Source organism: Phoca vitulina, unplaced genomic scaffold (assembly GCF_004348235.1).
Source record: "Phoca vitulina isolate PV1807 unplaced genomic scaffold, GSC_HSeal_1.0 scaffold92, whole genome shotgun sequence".
NCBI lineage: Eukaryota > Metazoa > Chordata > Mammalia > Carnivora > Phocidae > Phoca > Phoca vitulina.
In genome coordinates this window covers 829,697-845,136 of record NW_022589795.1, presented here as the reverse complement: position 1 = coordinate 845,136, position 15,440 = coordinate 829,697, and the positions used below count along the sequence as shown (strand labels likewise).

General features: G+C 37.2%; 1 protein-coding gene across 1 annotated transcript in view; it reads left to right on the top strand.

Moving 5' to 3' along the window:
* The window catches only part of STAT5B (signal transducer and activator of transcription 5B), a 68,786-nt gene that overhangs the window by 5,072 nt on the left and 48,274 nt on the right, over positions 1-15,440 (top strand). The gene's annotated exons all lie outside the window — the stretch shown is intronic.

Genomic DNA, 15,440 nt, shown 5'->3' with positions numbered 1-15,440 from the left:
TTTTTAAAGATTTTATTTATTTATTTGACACAGAGAGAGAGTTAGCGAGAGCAGGAACACAAGCGAGGGTGTGGGAGAGGGAGAAGCAGGCTTCCCGCCGAGCGGGGAGCCCGATGCGGGGCTCGATCCCAGGACCCTGGGATCATGACCTGAGCCGAAGGCAGACGCTTAACGACTGAGCCACCCAGGCGCCCCGTAAACTTTCTTTTTTTTTAAGATTTTATTTATTTGACAGAGAGAGAGACAGCAAGAGAGGGAACACAGCAGGGGGAGTGGGAAAGGGAGAAGCAGGCTTCCCGCGGAACAGGGAGCCCATGGGGCAATGCAGGGCTCCATCCCAGGACTCTGGGATCAGAACCAGAGCCGAAGGCAGACGCTTAACGACTGAGCCACCCAGGTGCCCCCTAAATTTTCTTTTGGATCACCTTAGTAAAGGCAATACTGCATTAGCATGTTGCGCAGTTATGCATAATGCACTTTGTAGTTGAGCTTAAAGCAGAGTATCTTGACCTCCCAGTCCCCCCTCACCAGTAATCAGTAAAGGAGAGGTTATAATTTGTCACATACTGGATATTTTCTTTCTTGGATTTATTAATAATAATTACATCTGTTTCCCATATATTATAATACTATTAAGATGAAAAATACATATATTGATTGATAAGAACATTTATCTTTTGGAACCTAGCTTGCAAAATCTAACACTCACTCTGCTTTTATTCTTCCATTGCTTTTGGCACTTTTTTTAAAAAAATGTTTTCCACATTTCTATTATGAAGAGAAATATCTCCACATTCAATGTACTGCTAGTTTTTTTTTTTTTTTTTTAAAGATTTTATTTATTTATTTGACAGAGAGAGCACAAGTAGGCAGAGCGGCAGGCAGAGGGAGAGGGAGAAGCAGACTCCCCACTGAGCAGAGAGCCCGATGCGGGACTCAATCCCAGGACCCTGGGATCATGACCTGAGCCGAAGACAGACACTTAACGACTGAGCCACCCAGGTGCCCCGTACTGCTAGTTTTTTGAGGTGCTTGTGCTGACTCATTTTTTAAATTATACTAAGATATAGAGTATGGTTTGAGAGCAGCAATGAGATTCTCAGAAAATACGAAAACTTTCCTTTCTGACTAGTTAGAGAAAGGTTGGGGAAGACAAGGGGAAATACATCAATGAGCCAATGAATTATTGTTGTTTGTTGGGATTAATTTGATGACTAATATTTTCAATGCCCATCAGACTAGCAAAGTGAATTTGGCTTTACCCTGTAATGTTAATAGGACAAACCCAAGTATTTTCTAATACTGCTTGTTTTCCCCTGGTAGGGGATTTTTTTGCATATGGGAAATCAAGCCAAAGTTACCAGTAACAGCCACATCCATTATTTGTATTAAAAACAACTATTTATCACTCTGGGCTGTAGCACTACCCACCATGAGCTCATCTGGGAAGATGTACTAGTTATCTGTATAATAATTATGCCATTTTCCAAAAAGTGGTCAGAAAATTAATTAAAAAGTACTTCAAATTATGTCCAAAGCCTAAAAGTAGAAAGATAATAATAATAATACCTATCACTGTCCACTTAACAGTGTGCCAAGCAGACACTGTTATAAGCTCTTGCCATATTTTAACTCGTGATCCTCAAAGGGGAGGGTATTATTTTCAGATGAAAGATGAAGAAATGGCCACAGAGAAGTTAAGTAACTTGTCCAAGGTCACATTGCTAGTAATAATGGCAGGCCTGGATCCAGACCCAGGCCAAACTGATTCTGGAGGCTGTGTTCCTAACCACTGCACTGCAAAAGAGAGCAGGCAACTGCAGTTTTGCAATAAGACGTTTGGTTTCTTTAAGGCTTACATTTCTTTATTTGTGTTCCCAAATGGTCTCTTGTTTATTTTTAATGGGGAAAAAATGTATAAGTATTTAGAAACTTTTAGTTTATGAATGTGATGATAAGTATTTTTCCAACTAAAGTATATAATCCTGGTGGAAATTATGTTAAAACAGAGGTCTTAATTCTAACTATAAATTGTGCTTTGTTGTTCTGCCACTACCATTACCATATACATCGTAGGAGAAGAGCTGTGAGCTGTCTCCTTGGCCTCTCTTTACAAACAAAAGGGTCATTTGCACTAATTTAGCACGTAACACGTGTTTGTTCACTGAAAATGCAAGTATCCAGCTCATTTTATTTACAGCTTTATTTCGAAGGGATTTGCAGCCCTATTTTTGTTTAATTGAAGCTTTTTAGAGTTACTAATTGTGATTTCTGAGATAGAAGGACTTAATTTTAATTTGGGGGTTAATTTTTAAGGCAACTGAAGAAATTATTGTGTGTTTAGAGCTATTCAAAGGCCATTAGAAACTAGTTACAGAAATTTATTCCTTTTTATATGTGATGGTCTTAGCATTTTTTCTTGGAGGTAGATTGTGAAGTTAAATCTTGGAGACAGAATTCATTACCCTAAAGTGTAGTGATCTGAATTTGAGAGATCAAGTTAGGGAGGAGAGAAACTTCAATTCCCTGAGCAGAGGGTATAAACTTGTTCAAATAAACAGAGGATGTTGTCTCCCAGGATTGTCAAACTGTCACCTTTGACCAGGGTTGAGTTTTCTTTGAATGTTGACAGAAGTTACAATGTCAGTGGAAAAAGCTTAATGTGAAGTATCTATAACTCAGAATTTCCTTATGTTTGTGTCAGTGAGATCCTACAATTAAAGCTGGTTTTTTTTTTCTTCTATGTCTGATGAGTTTTAAAAAGCCTTCAGTGGGGTTTTCCAGCCTTTAGGTGAGAGTAAATTAGAAAGTTTGTGAGAGATTATTTTGTGTTGTCTAAAATTCAGAGCCTATAACCTGTGGCAGATCATTATGTTTTCATAAAGAATGGGACTTAATTCAACCTGCAGAAAATGTTTTCAATAAGCTATATTCACAAATGCCATTGTGGCATTTATAAATAGAAACTTTTGAGCCCTTAATCTGTTAAAGTACTAAAAAATGGAATTTATCAGCTTGATAATACAGCATTCTACAAGATAGTCATTTGTAGTTTAACTAGATAAACCATTCTCAGAAATAATGTTAATTCTATGTTTTCATTTTGCTTCATGTTTCTAAAATATTTTGGTAATCTTTTAGGCTTGAAAAGAATAACAAACTGGAGATCTACAGAAATATACAGCTCTTTACAAAATGAAACAGTCCACCGTGTAGGTTTATGTTTTTACAATTTGTAATCTGTTTCTGGTAGAAAGTGAGGGAGAATTATAGTGAGAACTGGACGTTATAGAGCCATACTCCAAAAGGTATGGAAAGTCTAATACATAGAGATACAATGCACATATTCCTTTTCTTTGTGTTGTTACTGTTTCAATTATGTAATGATATATGGAAACCCTGAACATATCCTAAGCAGATTTTATTTTTTTATTTTTTATTTTTTAAAGATTTTATTTATTTATTTGAGAGAGAGAGAAACAGCATGAGAGGGGAGAGGGTCAGAGGGAGAAGCAGGCTCCCCGCTGAGCTGGGAGCCCGATGTGGGACTCGATCCCAGGACTCCAGGATCGTGACCTGAGCCGAAGGCAGTCGCTTAACCAACTGAGCCACCCAGGCGCCCCCTAAGCAGATTTTAAAGATAAGTTTATTTGGGGGGCGCCTGGGTGGCTCAGTCGTTAAGCGTCTGCCTTGGGCTCAGGTCATGATCCCAGGGTCCTGGGATCGAGTCCCACATCGGGCTTCCTGCTCGGTGGGAAGCTTGCTTCTCTCTCTCCCACGCCCCCTGCTTGTGTTCCTCTCTCACTGTGTCTCTCTCTGTGTCAAATAAATAAAATCTTAAAAAAGAAAAAAGATAAGTTTATTTTGTAATGAGTTTAAATATCAAGTAAAAATACTGAATTCATTGTAATGTGTATAGATTTATCTTCCTCCTTAACTGTTGAAGGTGTCAAAACAAAATAGAAAATATTTGGCTTCCTGAATGGTATGGCTACAATTAACATGCTGAGCTGGTAATGAAGCAGGATTCCTTGATTTTGCAATACCAGAGCAGAGCACATAATTTCAAAGGAATGGGCCCTTAAGTAAGTTATTACCTTAAGCACACATTTTAAATTATGTCCTAGAAATGTGACATTGTCAAGATTTATGGTTTTGAATTTCTATTACCCAAATGTGAGAGATTTAGTTTGGAAAGAACTTTGCATTACGTTCCAGTTTTGTTGCTAAATTTGAACAAGGCAAACATAAGAAAAACCAACCAGTGGCTCTTATGGAATAACTCATAAAAGAAAAAAATATATAAGTGCATAAATATTAACAACTTCCTTATGCCAAAAAAGTGCCGGAAGCTGAAGATAAATGACAAAATAAGAGAAAACATTGTAAACATATATGATAAAAGGTTATAGGTTAATATTATTATTATTGTTTTAATAAAAATCTTATTTATTTATTTATTTTGAGAGAGAGAGAGAGAGAGGGTGAGCTCAAGCAAGGTGAGGAGCTTAGGGAGAGGGACAGGCAGAGCCAGACTCAGCTTGATCCCACGACCCCGAGATCACCACTGAGCAGAAACCAAGAGTCGGATGCTCAACCGACTGAGCCACCCAGGTGCCCCAGGTTTTGGGTTAATATTAATATATAAAAAATATGTACCAAAAATAAGAAAAAGATGGTCTTCCAAAGAGAAAATGAACAAAAGAAGAGTTACAAATGCTCAGTAATCATACAAAATTATGTTCAACTACACTAGAAATCAAGAAATACAAACAAAAACAATGACATAATTTTTCCAACTAACAGATTTACAAAACTAAAAATATTGAAAAAATAAAAACAATGTGGCTTAGGAATGTGGGGAAACTGGCACCTTCATATTAGTTGGTCAGATGTAAATTGGTGCTTTTTTTTTAAAAAAGATTTTATTTATTTATTTGACAGAGACACAGCGAGAGAGGGAGCACAAGCAGGGGGAGTGGAAGAGGGAGAGGCAGGCTTTCCGCTGAGCAGGGAGCCCAATGCAGGGCTCGATCCCAGGACCCTGGGATCATGACCTGAGCCAAAGGCAGATGCTTAATGACTGAGCCACCCAGGCGCCCCTGGTGCTTTTTCTTTAAAAAAAGATTTTAGCTCAGAGAGAGAGAGGGACCAAGCATGAGCTGGGGAGAGGCAGAAGCAGACTCCCCACTGAGCAGGGAACCTGACGAGGGGCTCGATCCAAGGACCCTGAGATCATGACCTGAGCCAAGGCAGACATTTAACCAACTAAACCACTGAGGTGCCCCTAAATTGGCACTTTTTTTGAAGGGCAGTTTGATATATGTATTGAAAGCCTTGAAAGTGTGCATACCTTTTGACCTAACAATTCTATTTAGATGACATAATCTGAAATATGTTCAAAGATTTGTGTATCTGTATATAAGGATGTTCCTTATGGTGTTATTTAAAATAGCAACAAATTGGAAACAACTTAAGTGTTCAGCATTAGAGGATTAATTAAATTGAAGAATATCTTTTTTTTTTTTTAAGATTTTATTTATTTATTTGACAAAGAGCGAGAGAGGGAACACAAGCGGGGGGGGGGGAGGGGAGAGGGAGAAGCAGGCTTCCCGACGAGCAGGGAGCCCGATGCGGGGCTCGATCTCAGGACCCTGGGACCATGACCTGAGCCAAAGGCAGATGCTTAACGACTGAGCCACCCAGGCACCCCTAAATTGAAGAATATCTTATATAATGGAATACTATTCAGCCCTTTCAATCATGGTTTAAAAAACAATATTTAATGATATAGGTAAAGTTTACAATATATTACTAAATGAAGAGGCACATTGCAAAACAATCACATATAGTCGTGCTTGGAAAAAGTATAGGTATTGAAAAAATATTTTGGGTTATAGGATTCTGGGTGTGTGTGTGTGCATGTGTGGTTTCTAGTGTCTTCCCATTTTTCTATAATAAACAGATAATAATAAATGGAATACTTTGTAATCAAGAAAAAAGTTATTTTTAATGGATGAATAAAGAAAATATGAGATATATGTATAACAATATTATTTAGCCATAAAAAAGAAGGAAATCTTGCCATCTGTGACAACATGGATGAATCTAGAGAGCATTATGCTAAGTGAAATAAGTCAGACAGAGAAAGACAAATGCTGTATGATCTCACTGATATGTGGAATCTTAAAAAACCAAGTTTAAAAAAAAAACAACAAAACACACAAAAAAACCCACACCAGATTGGTGGTTGCCAAAGGCAGGGGGTAGAGGACTATGTGAAGGTGGCCAAAGGATACAAACTTCCAGTTTTCAGATGAGTAAGTTCTGAGTATGTAATGTATAGCATGGTGACTATAGTTAACTGTATTGTGTATTTTAAAGTTGCTAAGAGAGTAGATCTTAAAAGTTCTCCCCACAGAGGCACACACACACAAATTGTAACTATGTGAGGTGATGGATGCATTAAACAACCTTATTTTATTTATTTATTTATTTGACAGAGAGAGGCACAGCGAGAGAGGGAACACAAGCAGGGGGAGTGGGAGAAGCAGGCTTCCTGCCGAAGCAGGGAGCCTGATGTGGGGCTCGATCCCAGGACCCTGGGATCATGACCTGAGCTGAAGGCAGACGCTTAACGACTGAGCCACCCAGGCGCCCCCGATCTTATTTTAGTAAACATTTTAAGAGAGAGATATATATGAAATTACTACATTATATACCTTAAATTTACACAATGTTTTATGTCAGGTATATCTCAATGAAAAATAAAGCTGGGCGAAAGTTATTTTTAAAATGACTTTTGTGTGTTGGTTTAGAATGAGAAACTTGTTTTTATTTTCAGTTAGTATTTTGTTTTTAGGAGCAGAAAATGAGTAGTTTGTGATGTTTGTGTTAAATATTTGGCATAGTATATTAATTTGGTATGGTTTATGACATTTTTTGTTGAAGAACTATATTAAAACCATTCTAATTATATTTAACGTTTTCAGAGTTAACATAATTTGAACTTGTGGACTGAGTTATTTCCTATACTTGGTGGAGTGGTCCATTTTTTATATATAAGCTGATGGTGAATTATATATTGTTTTATAAATGTAATAAAGAGATTATATTGCTTTATTTGTGTATGTGCCCTGCTAAGTTACCATTCATTTCATATTGAAGATGTGTGTTTGTTTTTTTTTCAACTTTTGAAAAAAAATAGGTCTAGTTTATTTTAACTTCTGGTAACCCTGTGAATATTATATTATTTCATTATATTTTGTGTATTTGCTTTTGTACTGCTTTCTCTTTCGTGATGATACAAAGATAGCTAGGTTTATGGATTTTTTTCCCTTGTAATTCCATTAGTCATGCTTAATGACTTCTTTAAATGTTTATTATGGTATTCATTTGGGAATATCTGGTAAAGGAAATCTCTAGTGAAAGATACTTTCTCTTGGGTGTATGTCATTGCTAATACAAGAGACTTGTGTTCTTCCTTAATTAAATTCACATTAAATAGTTTCTTTGTAACTAGATTTAGTATTCAAAAGCCTTTTCACATTTTAAGAAGTTTAAAGAAGAAAAATGAAAATAAATTACAAGTTGATGTTTTAGGAATTCTGGAGCACAAGTTTTAAGTCTTAGCACTTTTTCAGCAAATAAAATTACAATCTTAAAAAATATATATATTTGAGCCCAGCAGAAGACCTACTTACTTTATTTTATTTTTATTTTTTTTAAAGATTTTATTTATTCATTTGAGAGAGAGAGGGAGACAGAGCACAAGCAGGGGGAGAGGCAGAGGGAGAGGAAGAAGCAGATTCCCCACTGAGCAGGGAGCCCCACTTGGGGCTTGATCCCAGGACCTGGAAATCATGACCTGAGCCAAAATCAGACACTTAACCAACTGAGCCACCCAGGCGCCTCAAGATTTTTTTAAAAGTAATTTCTACACCCAATGTGGGGCTTGAACTCACAACCCCAAGTTCAAGAGTTGCATGTTCTTCCGACCGGGCCAGCCAGGCACCTCAGGCCTACTTATTTTATGTAAAATTCAGCTCAGTAAAAATCTTTCTTAACCTGGATTATGCCTTGTAATTTATTGTAATGGAATTTGCTGTAACAGAATTTTAAGTCAATTTTGAGAATACTAAAACATAAAGAGAAATCATATAGTACTTTTTAGTGCTTTGTAAACCTAAATCCATAAGTAGTTAATTCAGATGTATAAAAATGAATAAATATTTTCATGTATTAAAGATAAAACCATAAACATATATTGCCCAATATGCCTTCATAAATAAATCCTGCTGATTTTCTTGTTCTTTTTTGCTTATTACTTCTTACCTTCTCTGCCTCCTGAAAATGTGATCAATCTCATTTAATCCAAAATTATGTTTCCGTTTAGCTTCAGTGTATTTATCATTGCTGATTTTCTCTCTAATCTGTTTTATCACTGTGATATTGTTATGACCAGTTAGAATAATCCCCTTTCTTCTTTTTTTTTTTAAAGATTTTATTTATTTGTTTGAGAGAGAGAGGTACGAGCAGAGCAGGGGGGACAGAGGGACAAGCAGACCCCTGCTGAGTGGGGAGCCCAACGTGGGTCTCCATCCCCGGACCCTGAGATCGTGAGCTGAGCTGAATGAAGTCAGATGCTCAACCTACTGAGCCACCCAGGCGCCCCTCCCTTTCATCTTTTATGTACCTGAATCATATTTATCAAACCGAGATATTTAAAAAAATCATATAAATTTGGGGCCTCAAATTTAACATCATATATTTTATAACATGGCATCAGTAAATTATAGGATATATTTTTAAATTAAGATATAAAATGATTTGTTGCTTTCTTAATTTAGAACTAGTTACTTGATTGTGTTCTAATCTTTATCTGATTTTGGAGAACTTGGTTATTCTTACAAAGATAAGTCTTTCCCAAGTCTGTAAATCTTAAGATGATCTCTTTAAAGGAGCTCAAATATATGTAACATTCAAAAGACAATAAAAAAGATTACTTCTTTCAAAAGTTAACATTATAATTTTGTTTGAAACTCTTCAGTCTGCTTTTTTTTTTTTTTAAGATTTTATTTATTTATTTGACAGAGAGACAGCGAGAGAGGGAACACAAGCGGGGGGAGTGGGAGAGGGAGAAGCAGGCTTCCCGCGGAGCAGGGAGCCCGGTGTGGGACTCGATCCCAGGACCCTGGGATCATGACCTGAGCTGAAGGCAGACGCTTAGCTACCAAGATGCCCGTCTTCAATCTGCTTTTTGTTTCTTAGCTGCCAGAGGGCTTTTGGGGTTGTGTATGTATGTGTATTTAAAAATACTTCCAAAGTGAGTAAAGAAATTTATTTCAAAATTTTCCAGTAATTGGGCTACCAATCAAGGTAAGACTTGGTTAATATTTGTTGACTGGTGAATGAATGGGCTGTACAATCACATATACTTCTTAAGGCCAAATTAGATAACAACTTGCCCCATTAAACTATATTTGCCAGTGGTTCTTAACCATTTGGGGATTAGGGGACCTCTTGAGACTCTAATGAAACCATTGACTCTCTTCCCAATAAAATACACATACACATAAAATTTTGCATACATTTCAAGAGGTCCATGGACTCAAGGTTACAAACCCCTAAAATAAACAACCAGCCCTCCATTAATGCAGTAGTGGAAGTGGGGGGATATGGAGAAGAGATAAATAATCCAGATTTACAAAATGTGGACTTATTTAAAAACCTTTAGTCTGATCTTGTTACCTGAGGGCTCAGGAAGGACTTATTCCCCCCACCCAGGAACTCACTATCAGTCTATCTCAACATTTTAAGGTCTGTATTTCATTGCATAGCCCTAGCATAATTTAGTTAATCCACTAATATCTATTAGTGGATATTTAAGTTGTTTCCAGTTTTTCTCTTTTATAAACAACACTGGTGCAGATTCTTAGGTTGAGTGGGTTTTTTTGCATTTACTGGACCATCCTCTTAATGTAAGTTCTAGAAGTAGAGTTGCTGAGCAGTTTACATAGATAGTGCACCCTCCAAAAAGATCACCCCAGTCAACATGCCTACCAAGAACTAGTGTATGATAGGGATGGCATTTCCCCACATCTTCTGTAACTGAGTATTGATAACCTTTATATCTTTGCTAGTCTCTCATATTTATATTTCTTTGATTTCTAACAAGGTTAGTGTTTCACATGTTTATTGGCCATTTTGTTTCTTCTTGTCCTTTGCCCTTTTATATAATTAGCCTTTTTTCTATATAGCTGTTTGAGTTTTCCCAAAGATCTTTCTGTCTTACGTATTACAAGTAATTCCCTCCCGGTTGGGGCGCCTGGGTGGCTTAGTCCTTAAGAGTCTGCCTTCGGCTCAGGTCATGATCCCAGCGTCCTGGGATCGAGCCCCGCATCGGGTTCCCTGCTCCGCGGGAAGCCTGCTTCTCCCTATCCCACTCCCCCTGCTTGTGTTCCCTCTCTTGCTATGTCTCTCTCTGTCAAATAAATAAAATCTTCAAAAAAAAAAAAAATTCCCTCCTGGTTTTTTCTCTTTTCTTGCCTTTCAACTTTGTGTATTATTTTTTTGCAGTACCAAATGTTACATTTTTATGTTGTCTAATAGTTTTTTCTTCTCTGGTCTGGCTATTAAGACATGCTTAGAAAAACCATTTCTACACAAAGATTATAAAATTTTCATTTGTATTTTCTTTTAGAATATTTTGTGGTTATTTTTTTGCATTAAGTTTCTCCATCCATCTGGAATCTGTTTCTATGTAAGAAGTGAGGTGGGAATGTAGCTTTGTTTTTCTAAAAATAATACTAGTTATTGATCACTCACTATGTGCCAAGCATTGAGCTAAATGTTTCACATGTATTAACAGTTTTAACCTAAATCAATTCCAAATGGTGAGCCAGTTATCAAAAGAAAAAAAAAATCAACTATTTTCCACCAGCTCCCTCTTTCTCTACTGATACAGTACATGTTTAGCATATATTCTAAGTCCTCATATCTGCTCAGATCCACTGCTTCTCTGTTCTGTTGCAGAGATCAGTGTGTCTCTGAATATTCCCCATTGTTTTAATTATTGGACATTTTATTTGGATCATTACAATTTTTTCAGAGAATAATAAAGGTGAGAATTTTCATGGACTGCCTCTGAAATATGCATTAGGATAGATTTTTAATCTGACTCAAAATGAATTTCACATTCTTTGAGCAGATGGTAGATAATCACCAGTAGTTCCATTAAAGATACACTAGATGTAGTCTTAAACATGTGTTCCTATAGAAGTAGTAACAGATTGGTAATTTTTAAAAACAATAATCTGTCCACTTTCAACTCCAATGGTGTAATTTCATTCTCACATTTCAGTAAGTATAGTAAAACTTTATTTCTTTAATTTAAAAGCTTAGGATTGCTTTCAGAATGTTCTTCTAAACAAAACAGAAGGAAAATTATTCATGTTACAGATAAGACATATATGAACTAGAAAACTGTACACAGGAGTTACAAAGGGATATGTAAAATATTTATGTTACGGATAAGCACTGTCCACATAAAAATATAAATGCAATTTTCTAGTAGCTAGCTTTATTTTTTTTAAATCACCAATCTTCATTGAGAGGAAGAACTTCTGTTCATCAGAACCACCAATGAGGGGCGTCTGGGTGGCTCAGTCGTTAAGCGTCTGCCTTCGGCTCAGTGTCCTGGGATCGAGCCCCGCATCAGGCTCCCTGCTCTGCGGGAAGCCTGCTTCTCCCTCTCCCTCTGCCCCTGCTTATGTTCCCTCTCTCGCTGTGTTTCTCTGTCAAATAAACAAATAAAATCTTTAAAAAAAAAAAAAAACACCACCAAAGAAAAAAGCAAGCTACTGAGAAGATATTTGCAACATGTATAACTAGTAGCTACCTTTAAAAAAGCAAAGAGAAACAAGTGAAATCAATTTTAAAATATATTTTCTTTAACCCAGTATATTCAAAATATTGTCATTTCAACATGTAATCAATATAAAAACTAATGAGGTATTTACATTCCTTTTTCTGTGCCAAGTCTTTGAAATCTGGTGTGTATTTTATACTTATACCATATCTCAATTTGGATGCAAAATTTTCATCAGAAATGTATGAACTGGGTAAAAAATATATACACAAACTGTGTTCAGATTTCATAAGACTTTCAGTTAATGGAGTCACATACCCAAGTTGTCCCAAACATACTTGAAAGTTTTCCAATAACTAAATCGAGCATCAATTTTTTAAGTTTACATTTAAGTTTATTAAAATAAAATAACAAATTCAGGTCCTCAGTCATACTAGCCACATTTCAAGTACCAATTGCACATGTGGCTAGTGGCTGTCATATTGAACAGTACAGTTACAGGCCTAGTTCTAAAGAAATAAAATATAGGCTGGTCTCCGACTTTTAATATCTAGCCTGCAAATAACTCAAATACAAATAAGGTCTCTTGCCCTCTGGGAATTGAAGCCATTGCTCTATAAGGGAGCCAAAGCTACTCTTACCTAAAGAAGATGATACCCCTAAAATTTCCCACCAGACCCCCACCCCAAAATACACATACACAGATGCACTTCCTTTTTAAAAAAAAAACTGTTGCACTGGGATGCCTGGGTGGCGCAGTCGGTTAAGTGTCCAACTCTTGGTTTCGGCTCAGGTCATGATCTCAGGGTCGTGGGATCAAGCTCCACGTCAGGCTCCGCACTCAGCAGGGAGTCTGCTTGGGATTCTCGGTCTCCTTCTGCCCTTTCCTCCTGGTTGCGTGCACTCTCTCTCTCTCTCTCAAGCAAATAAATCTTAAACAAAACAAAACTGCTGCGCTGAGGTATGGTTGAAGCATTATCTACCTCCTGGAAGCCCTTCTCTTTTCTTAGGAATAGAAGACCAGTCTGTGCTGTGTGGCAGCTGGGATGGAGAACAGAGAGGGCTAGAGGGATTATTTGGTTACTAATGGTATCCCTGACTAGAAATTCTAACATCTTTTCCTTCAGAAACAAAATTATAAAAGGTAACTAGGTTTTGCAAGAATGTAGATCAGCTGAGGTTTTGGGGTTTACCTAGGTATTTTTCATCTCTTTATAACTTTGTTCCTATGGGAAAATATTCCATGTTCCAAACAACACATGTGCGAGTGCATTTTGGAATATGACTCCATTTTTAAAGTGACCAGGAAGAGGATATGGGGAAGATGTTTGAAGTTGCTTGTTGTTTTTATTACAGAAAGGTCAGGGGCTTGAGTATTGAACTTTGATGCATCAGCCTAAATTGTCTCTTGTCACCTATATGACCTTACTTACAACTCTGAAAACTAAAACATAAAACAGCCCATTCTGTTTTAGGTATAACTCAACTATCAAATCACTTTTAGGTAGATTTTTTTTGTTATTTTGTTTTCCTTCTGTGTGTGTTTTGTGTGTGTGTGTGTGTGTGTGTGTGTGTAAAACTGAATTTGCCTAGAAAAGAAGATCTTTTGATCTTAGCTACTATTCATTTTTATGGTATACATAAAGTTGATGCTTGGAATTTGAGATCTTCTGGTTACAGATGAAATTTTGTCCTTTCAAAAGAGATTTGACCCCCTAATATTAGTTTAGTCTTTGAAGATACTCCCCTAAGGAGGGGGGTAATTTTTAGTTCTCTGTAGATGAGGTGAGGATAACACCAACTAGGTGTGAAAGACTGAACAAATAGAGCTTCAGAAGACCAAATTGATAGATTTTGGAACCTAGGTAATGCCTAAGCCCCAGTTCCTGCCATTCTTCAGGCCTTTCTACCCTATCTATCTATCTATCTATCTATCTATCTATCTATCTATCTATCATCTATCTATCTATCATTTATTTTTTAAGTAGGCTCCACAGTGGGCATGGAGCCTAACATGGAGCTTGAACTTGTGACCCTGAGATCAAGACCTGAGCTGATATCAAGAGTCAGTTGCTTAACTGACTGAGCCACCCAGGCACCCCTCTACTTAATTTATCTTAATGGTCTTTTTAGATCTCTGATTCTAGAAGGAACCCTTGAAGAAATGGATAGAACTTCTATGTTGCTTTTTTTTTTTTTTAAGATTTTATTTATTTATTTGACAGAGAGCGAGCACAAGTAGGCAGAGAGGCAGGCAGAGGGAGAGGGAGAAGTAGGCTCCCCACTGAGCAGGGAGCCCGGTGTGGGGCTCGATTGCAGGACCCTGGGATCATGACCTGAGCCGAAGGCAGATGCTTAATGGACTGAGCCACCCAGGCGTCCCAAATAAAATCTTTAAAAAAAAAAATTCCTTTTTTTAAGAATATTAACAATAGGTGCCTGGGTGGCTCAGTCGTTAAGCGTCTGCCTTCAGCTCAGGTCATGATCCCAGGATCCTGGGATTGAGCCCCTGGTCAGTGGGGAGACTGCTTCTCCCTCTCCCACTCCCCCTGCTTGTGTTCCCTCTCTCGCTGTGTCTCTCTCTGCCAAATAAATAAATAAAATCTTTAAAAAAAAGAATATTAAAAATATTTCCTTAGAAATGAAAATTTAAGAGCATACAAGCAGTTGTTATGCTCCAGGGAATCTGATTCTTTTGTTTTAAAATTCATTATATTCATCATTATATTGAACAAAAGATGGTTGTGTTGAATTGAGAAACAGGTGGGGCATTTTCAAGTATTTCAAAATATTTTTGTTATACCTAGGTTTTCACTCTGATGGTACTTGTTATTTTAGTAGAATTTGACCTATATTTTATGCCATAGGAAAAGAAGAAACGAAGTGTTTGCTAGCCACCTACCACCTTGTGCTGCTGCTATGCATTGATAGGTAGAAACTTGAGTACCATTGAATTTTTAACTCTCTGCCCTGTATTTTTAGTACCTTGTAGAGATTGAATCTGCAAATCATCTTTGAAAGATAAATGACTTGATTTGAGTGTATCAAGCAGGAAAGCTATCTTCCATATAAAACTGTGTATCTTGGAAAAAAGCTAGACTAATACCACACTGAAATGATCTTAACTGTGGAATCCTTGATTAGACCTGATTTGTTTTGCACGTACTATATAGCTCCTTAGAGATGACCAGCTTTCAACGAGGATGAACAGATGTCCTGTTTTTATCAGAAATTGCTTTCACATTGCCATGCCTTTCTCAAAAGCCAGTCTTCACCCTCTCTGTTTGATTTTGTTGAGGTGCTTTTAAAACTTTTTTTCCAAATATTGGTTTGAATACACAGACTTTGCTCTTTACTAGTAAGATTCTCTAATAGGTGGTACCCTTTTCCCCCAACAGAAAAAAAAGGAAGAAAAAAAATTTTTTTTAAGATTTTATTTATTTATTTGACAGAGACACAGCGAGAGAGGGAACACAAGCAGGGGGAGTGGGAGAGGGAGAAGCAGGCTTCCTGCAGAGCAGGGAGCCTGATGTGGGGCTCGATCCCAGGACCCCGGGATCATGACCTGAGC